The 8,466-nt window shown below is 40.8% G+C and overlaps 1 long non-coding RNA gene across 1 annotated transcript in view; it reads left to right on the forward strand.

Annotated features, from left to right (window-relative positions):
* Positions 1–6,393, forward strand: part of LOC116687013 (uncharacterized) — a 6,997-nt gene extending 604 nt beyond the window's left edge. The window contains exons 2-3 of the long non-coding RNA XR_004331451.1: positions 3,734–3,740; positions 6,294–6,393. This is a non-coding gene — a long non-coding RNA (uncharacterized LOC116687013). The remainder of the gene's footprint in view (positions 1–3,733; positions 3,741–6,293) is intronic.
* Positions 6,394–8,466: the final 2,073 nt, after the last annotated feature.

Consider the following 8,466-nt stretch of genomic DNA (forward strand, 5'->3'; position numbering starts at 1 on the left):
TTTTTTTACTCCTTAACAGTCCCGGCAAAGACAATGGTAATTGAACGGAAGCCTGAAGGTCCCTCTGCGGCTGTTGGGAGGTCTGTAAGCGCTGTCTGTCAGCAGGCCAAGGGAGCATCCAACTCACCTGGACATCGGCAGGAGGAGAGCTCGCCCACAGTTTTCTGGCTTGAACTTAAATCCCAGAAATCAGCAAGTGAATTAGAGACAGTTTAAAGAGGGTGTGTTTTTTTTTTTTTTATTAAAGTGGAAAAAGCACAAATAAGTAGCATTTCAAATGCTTAATATCTGTCATCGTTTGCCTCATTGTGATCCCCACAAGCTGACATTTGACAGGTTTGTCTTTCCAAAGCAGCTGATCAACACTGATGACCCACAGGCCAGACTGCAGGCCTCTACACACACACAAACTCGTTTGACATGTTTGGTAGTTTTGCATGACCATGATGCAGTTCGGACACTGAAAACAGCCACATATTAGGAAGCATGAAACCTGAGCACCCGGGTGCCCGTCTCACCTGTCCCCTCAGCTGCTGCTGTGTGTGACCCACCTGTGTGTGCTGCGCCTGACATCTCTGCGTCGCTCTGCCTGCATGTGAAGAGGGATCCTCCAGCACTGTGAGCTGTCTCAGAGAGCTATACCCGCCTCAGTCTTTCTCTCTCTCTCTTTCACACACACACACACACACACACACACACACACACACACACTCACACATTGGGCATATTCGCACACAGGCTCCGAGAGACACGCAACACATATACCTTCTACTGCCTCTCTCCTCCTCTGTCCAGTGGCGTACAGATGCGGTGCGCCCTCATTGCCTCTTGGAGATTGTAGTCAAGGTGACATTGTGCTGCCTGCCTGTGCACACACAAAAGCGCGCGCGCACACACACACACACACACAGAGCAGATTCCTCACACTATTTCACATCGCCATGAGAAATGCACCGGTGAGCCAGTCTCCCGCTCTGGAAATACGTGGCAAATCTGAGGCAGATGGATCCCAGGCTGCAGTCTGAAACAGATTCTTGCACCACAAATAGTAGGAGCTGCTCAGAGGGACTTTAAGGCCCGGACGCCGGCACCTAATTGCATGAGGTGCTCTGCACAGTGTGTACAGCATTGCACAGTTTCGGGCTGGACACATGCATTTGGAGCAGAGACAAAATCTGTTGGAAGCTGAACTGTGAAGGTCTCACACTGCCAGACCGTGCAAGCTGCTGCTGCTGCTGCAGCATATGGAAAAAGTGAAGTAGCCCCATAAGCAGTAAAGCCCACAGACTAGCAGCATTCTTGAGTTTTTATTAGGCTGGGGCTATGAACAGATGTTAGTGAGATGGTTTTCAGAGATTTTGTTCTGCAAACTCCTGTTTGGCTTTGGACAATGACCCCAAACACTTAACGCTGGCTCCCAGAGTTGCCACAAGTTACCCTGAACACCACATGTAATTTGGATGAAGCTTGGTTGCAGTAACAACTCAGTTTTTCCCACTATGTCATAATCTGAATGCAAAGGCTTCTGTCAACAAATGAGAGTTTTACTCTCATGGAATCAGTAGTCCTAAGAAAGATGCGATTTTCCAGTGATGCATTTTGGAACCAAACTCTGGAATTCCCAGTTATGTGACAACTCTTCTTCTTTTTTTTCGGTAGTGACTCAAAAGCAAAAAGGGAAGAAGAGCTGAGACAGGAGCCAGCTGGAGCGTCAAATGTCAGACTTCTGATGTAGTGAAAAGATTTGAGCAACACAAGATTCCTCATAGGATCATTATCAGCTCCATAATTAAAAAAAAAACATTTGTTACCAATAACTTACCCTCCAATGGTTCAAGCAAAGTCTTGTGAAATGAGAACAAGGCCCTCCTCAGCAGGTGTGACCTGCTCACACCTGTTCTCCCTGCAGGGTTTAGTACTGTACGGACACTGTTCTGGGTGTTTCTCTAACACTGGGTCAAGGCTGACTGCAGCTAAACGGATGGAAGTGGCTGCTGTGTTGCTCACAGATGCTGGGCCTCTGCTGCCCCCTGCTGGGAGCCTGCTAGAAGAGCAGCACACAGTCCTGTTACCTGTTTCCCATTTATTATCCTCTTTTGAATTTCACTGATGCAACTGACTTTTTTCTTATTCATGCTTTTTTTTGGTTACCATTCACATTTACATGGGCAAATAAGACAGTTGTAGTGGAAAAAAGGGGGGTGAGAGAGTACAGAACAGCCCTTATCTACCCTGACCTGAAAGGAAGGAAAGTGATGAGACGCCAGTGATCTGCGAGGGAAGGGGAAAAAGTGACAAAGGAATGATAAAGATATAGTATGGACATGGACTCATCACAGATATATTGGTTTGTGTTGTGCGTACAATATGCTGTGTTTTTGTAGTTCTCCATACACTAATGTTTTGTAGGCTGTATTTTAGGTAATGTATTTTGTATTCTTTATACAAATTAAAATGATAGTTTTATATCTCTTACATTAGAATCGTGTTAAAAATGGATTACTGCAGGGCCAGTATGGAGAGGAGGAACAATTATAAATATGATGTCAGATTTTTTTTATTTTTTATTCCTAAATATCAATATCAGCCTTGGCCTCAACAATCCAGTATGGGTTGGCATCATAATGACCACCTCATGTAAGAAAAGAACAAAACCTGAAGCTCATTGGTCAGGTTTTGCCAACGGTGGAAGTATAGGACTTGTCTCCACAGCCCAGTTTGTCCCATCCCACTCTCATTTGCATAATTGTCCTCCTACCCTGCACTGATTCCCTTTTATCCCCCCAAAAAATCAATCAAAAGGTTGATGCAGAAGAGGAGGTTCGGCCACTCTGTGAGATTGGAAAGAGACACATGTGATGTGTTCCTCTGTGTTTTCGAGGTTGCTTACCTCACTCATGCCATCTAACGTAAGATTTATGACTGACGCCAACACGACCTGACTGCAACAGAGGAACTGCATCTTATTTAGGAATGATTCACTGCTCCAAATGGTGCATATGTACTGTATTTCTGAAAACTACTTTACCAAAGCAGTGTGTCAGCAGTCTTTAGAAGAAAGCTTTCCTCATTCGTCACTACAGAAGTTTTCCAAGGAGGAGCCACTTTATAAATAGGTTTTTTTTGTAGTATACATTGTAGATTTGACATTGTTTGGCATTCTGTGGACAGCAAAGGAAGAATGTCATTGTACTGGGAAATGTGTTTCCTTATTGGTGCATGACATTACACTTTGAATTGAATTGAATTAGTTATGATTCCATGGCACAACAGTGCTTCTTGGCATATGAAATTCTCACGGCAAAGACATGTGTCCTCTTGTTCTGGAAAAAGAAAGAGGGGCTAACACTGAAGATATGGCTCACGGAGACAATGGACACACTCCACCTTGAGACAATTCGGATTTGAGGACAAACTAAAAGGTCTTGAGAACATTTGGCAACCTTTGGTATCATATCTTACTGGACAAGCAGAATCCTGATCGGAGGGCTATTGTTGACAGGGACTTTGGTAGTTTTTTTTTCTCTTTCCCTTCCTTATTTTTGTTTATATACTGTAAAAAGAAGCACTGTAATAACAATTTTGTAACTTGATTTTTGAAATTAAGTTATCAGAGTTAGCTTTATTTGCCAAGTCTGAGGACACGTACGAGGAACTTTGCTTTGGATCATATTGCTCACAATGTGCTTACTCATACAAAACAAACAATATACAATATACACACTATGAACAGAAACAATGTAGACAGGTTGAGGCAATAGTGCAATGAAGAATGCAAAGTTTGCAGGAGGAAGTTATAATTATGACAGTTAGTACTATTTGAATTATGGAGCATAGTGCAAAGGATGCTGGAATAAATAGTAGTATGTTATTGTATAAGTATTATATTACAATATGAACAGCTCTGAAATAGAGAATAATGAATAAATAATAATAAGTGGAACCAGTAAACGAACTGATTAGAGACAGTGTTGCTGGGTTATCGCACAGGAATTATAATTGCATTCTTCATCATTCAACATCACAAACGTGTAAATGATTCAGGGTTGAAAGAGGTATACCCCCCCTATAATTGTAGAGGGTCACAGAAATTATGTAAAAAACACAATTAATGAATACAAATTAAAAACAAAGCTCACTCACCCTTGGTATTAATTTTCATTTTGGGTCAATTTACCCTGGTTTCAAGATCTCTATCTCTGATCATGCTGTTGGGATCAATATCTATCTATCTATCTATCTATTTATCTATCTATCTATCTATCTATCTATCTATCTATCTATCCATCTATCTATCTATCTGTCTATCTATCTATCTATCTATCTATCTATCTATCTATCTATCTATCTATCTATCTATCTATCCATCTATCTATCTATCTATCTATCTATCTATCTATCTGTCTATCTATCTATCTATCTATCTGTCTATCTATCTATCTATCTATCTGTCTATCTATCTATCTATCTATCTATCTGTCTATCTATCTATCTATCTATCTATCTGTCTATCTATCTATCTATCTATCTATCTATCTATCTATCTATCTATCTATCTATCTGTCTATCTATCTATCTATCTATCTATCTATCTATCTATCTATCTCTCTATCTATCTGTCTATCTATCTATCTATCTATCTATCTATCTATCTATCTATCTATCTATCTATCTATCTATCTAAAGCAATACAACGGAGGTGAGTGGATTTCATGGCGTGGTGCTAAAACATGTACTCTTGATTAAATTTATTAAACGGCAACATTTCCTTTAACAAACGGTAACTCCCGGTGATTTTGGATAATGCACAAAACACTGAAGACAAATTGCTGTTGAAATTGTTACGAGTGTGTGTGTGTGTGTGTGTGTGTGTGTGTGTTATGGTAATGTTGGACAGATGGTGGGGTGGCCGGGCGGAAACCCATCATTCCACCACCTCACGTGGAGGTTTATGAGCTTTTGCCTAAATCCACACCGTTCTATACATGCTGCCTTTTAAAATTCTGCTGTGTGTGTGTGTGTGTGTGTCGCTGCACGTCTGAGAGAGGCGTTTTTTTTTTCTACCTTTATGATCATTCTTGTGATTCCACAAATCTCCACTTTGACCCCTGGTCTCTTAAACTGTTAATGGGATGGTTGTGTAAATGATCACTGAATTGAAGCTTGCTGCAATTTTGCCCCTCTGGCATATAGTTGTCTAAATAATGGTGGTGTTTAAGTGTGTACGAGTGGATGTCAGAGAGAGAGAGAGAGAGAGAGAGAGAGAGAGAGAGAAAGAGACAGAAAGAGAGAGAGAGTGACTGACAAAGAGAGTAACAATAATATTAATAATAATTTATACTTTATTAATTCCACAAGGGGAAATTACAATTTACACTCTGTTGTTATTACACACAGGCCTGAATCACACAGATAGAAAGAGAGAGAGAGAGAGAGAGAGAGAGAGAGAGAGAGAATAAATGAGGAAGTAAGAAGGATAAATCACATCCCTTTAAATCATTTTGGCTTTCAACCCCCAAATAAGAAGTTCTTTCTCCACCTAATGTGAATAAATATGCACTGAACAGGGACAGACCTGCGACAAACAAGAATATGAATTATTCTATTTGATTCATTATGGTAGGATGCCAAGTGAAAGGCAAAACAGCTATTATTTTACAATGAGATTTGAAAGAATAGGACACATTTCCATACTGAGAGCAGTCGGTGAAGAGGGGGAGCTGATGTGTCTGGCCAGCTGCCATCCCAGGCATTGTTCTGCTGCAGCAGACTGATGTGCAATACTGACACACATCTGGTCAACAGTGTTCCTCTGTGCTTTTGATATTACTCTCTTTGTCCAGTGACAGTGAAATTAGGCCTGTTGCATTAGTGGTGAAATCAGGGTCATAGGGTTAGGCCTTCAGGATCAAATTTCAATCGAAGCTTTATAGTTGCACCACAAATAGCTCAGCAACCACAGCTGTGCAGCATCTTGGACAACCATTAGGGAATCGGCTGTGGACGGAAACATAAATATCTTTTATACGACAATGAGATTTGCAAAGGAGATATCCGAAAAACACACAAGTTCCCAGTTTGGAGACGAGAACAGCCGGCAAAACGGAATAAAGACCAGTCAGCGGGATCATCATCGGTAAACACAGCCACAGTTGTGGGCGCGGTCCGCCGCTACTGTTGATGATATTACCCACTTGTCATAACTGTAGTAACATCTATCTACTTACTATTAGCTGAGTTGCACTTACGTGTTCAATATAGTATAAAGTATCATAATCAGCTTTATTGGCCAGGAATTTGACTCTGGTTAATCTTTGCTCTCAAAGGACAACACTCACTTAACATATAAAGAATAAAAACAGAAAGGACAGTAAGAAATATAAAAAATAATATCAAGTATACAGTACAACACTACAATAGAATTTACAATTTTTATAAAAAATATAAAATAATAGAAGAGGGGGAAGTATACAGTGTATCAGTATAGTCTGAGATTAAAGATTTAAATATCCACTAGCATGGACCACACCACAACCATGTGTCAGTTAAAGATTTAATGAGCATTATGAATGTGCAGATGAACATTATGAATGTGCAGATAAATGGATGTGGATGTCGTCTGAAGGCTGGTCTGGGAGGATGTGTGATGACCGGGTGGAGGAGACTCAGAGTGTGGGGTTCCGTCTCAGAAGCAGTTTTCGCCCAAATAGTTTCCAGACCCCCAGGCGGTACCTAGAAGAGACATGGGAGAGATGTGCAACAGAAAGGGAAGAGGGGGAAGATGGATGAAGGAGAGGGAAAGGGAGGGTGGGTCAGGCAATAAGAGACATGGTATACGTAGGGTTGTCTGGTGATTTGAGGTGTGGTTTAGGCGTTGCCCTGCTCCCGAACATAAGGTTTATGGAGTTAACAAATTAACTCCATAAAATATAGTGCAAAGCAAGGCAGTTCAGAGCAATGGTAATATATTAAGAACAATATTGAAATTGTAGGATTGAAATATACAGTACCTGAGGTAGATCAGCAGAACAGTGTTGATTGACTTTGTTTAGTCAAAGGTTGGGGGGGGTTCTGAGTGTTGTGTTGGTGAACAGTGCCCTGTTTCGTTCATACCATGAGCATTTAACATGACACGGTCATTGTTCCCTACATACACTGGATGGTGCTCTTGTCCAACTTCCAGTACATCGTGCATCCAAACTGCACAACTGAGGAACCAAGAAGATAAGATAGACTTTATTAATCCAACACTGGGGAAATTCCCTTGTTACAGCAGCTCAAAAAAAAGCACACACATCAGAATAAGAAAAAAACGCATTCAATAGACATGGGGCAAAAAGAAACAGAATACATATGATAAGAGTGTAAAAAACACACTTAAAGCGCAAAACATGAGGCTGCCACTCGCGCAGCGCCATCTTGAACTTGTTCTTAAAAACAGTTATTTTTACACTCACACCCACCCCAGAAATATACACACACATGCACAAATAGGACAGTATTCACATGCAGTGTTGGAGGGATGTCAAAGCGAGGACAGGAACCCAGAGCAGTTGCCCAGGCGTCGGCCTGGCAGCTCTCCAGATACCAGGCCGTAGCCGGGCTTGAACCGGCGACCCTTCAGATGCCAAGTCCCCACGGACAAACTGCCGTCCCTGTCTGTACTCATTTAAGACAGTTTTACCTACAGCATGGACTGAATTTGGTTTAGTATTTCAATAGAACATTTTACCTTGTGATTCATAAATTCACGTTTCCTGTTCTGATACAGTAGGTCACGTAGACGTAATTGACATGGGAAAAAATGGTCAAAACTGGGCATTTTCCAAAGTTTTAGTCCCTTTTTTTTTTAACTTTTTTGTAGCTTTTTCAGTTGCGTTATCTGGCTTTTTGTTGTGCCAATTTTCAAAGTTTTTGTTGAAATGTTCATTTTTTAAAAATGTTTTGTTGCATTTTCAAGGGTTGTTTGGGACAATTTTGTTGCATTTTTCCCCCCAAAGTTTTTGTCTGTCTGTTTTTTCTGACATTTGTCATCTTTTTTTTTTTTTCAATACATGCATACATGTCCCAGAAACTCCCTGGATAGCTGGAAATCTCGTTACTTGAAATGCGCTATTAATCTTTATTATCATTATGTTGGTTGCCTCAACAAACTCTTAAAGCTTTGTCAAGTGATACAGGGACAGTGATACCAGGTTTAGCTCGCACACATCCAACACGTTACCCTATGCAACACTTGAAATGCCACGAAGCATCTGTAGCTTATTCTCTTATTGTAAATGAATGATGATATAGTTGAGCATAACATTCATCGCAACTATATGACCTCCTGGTGACACTAACCAGTACTGTACAGTGGGAAATGAAGCACCGTACAGAAAAGAACTTTAGAACAGCAGGTGTGGTAAAAACACTACCACTTTTGAAAGCAACCGCTATAATCAACACAAACTGAAAGTTACACAT

Source organism: Etheostoma spectabile, chromosome 3 (assembly GCF_008692095.1).
Source record: "Etheostoma spectabile isolate EspeVRDwgs_2016 chromosome 3, UIUC_Espe_1.0, whole genome shotgun sequence".
Classification (NCBI taxonomy): domain Eukaryota; kingdom Metazoa; phylum Chordata; class Actinopteri; order Perciformes; family Percidae; genus Etheostoma; species Etheostoma spectabile.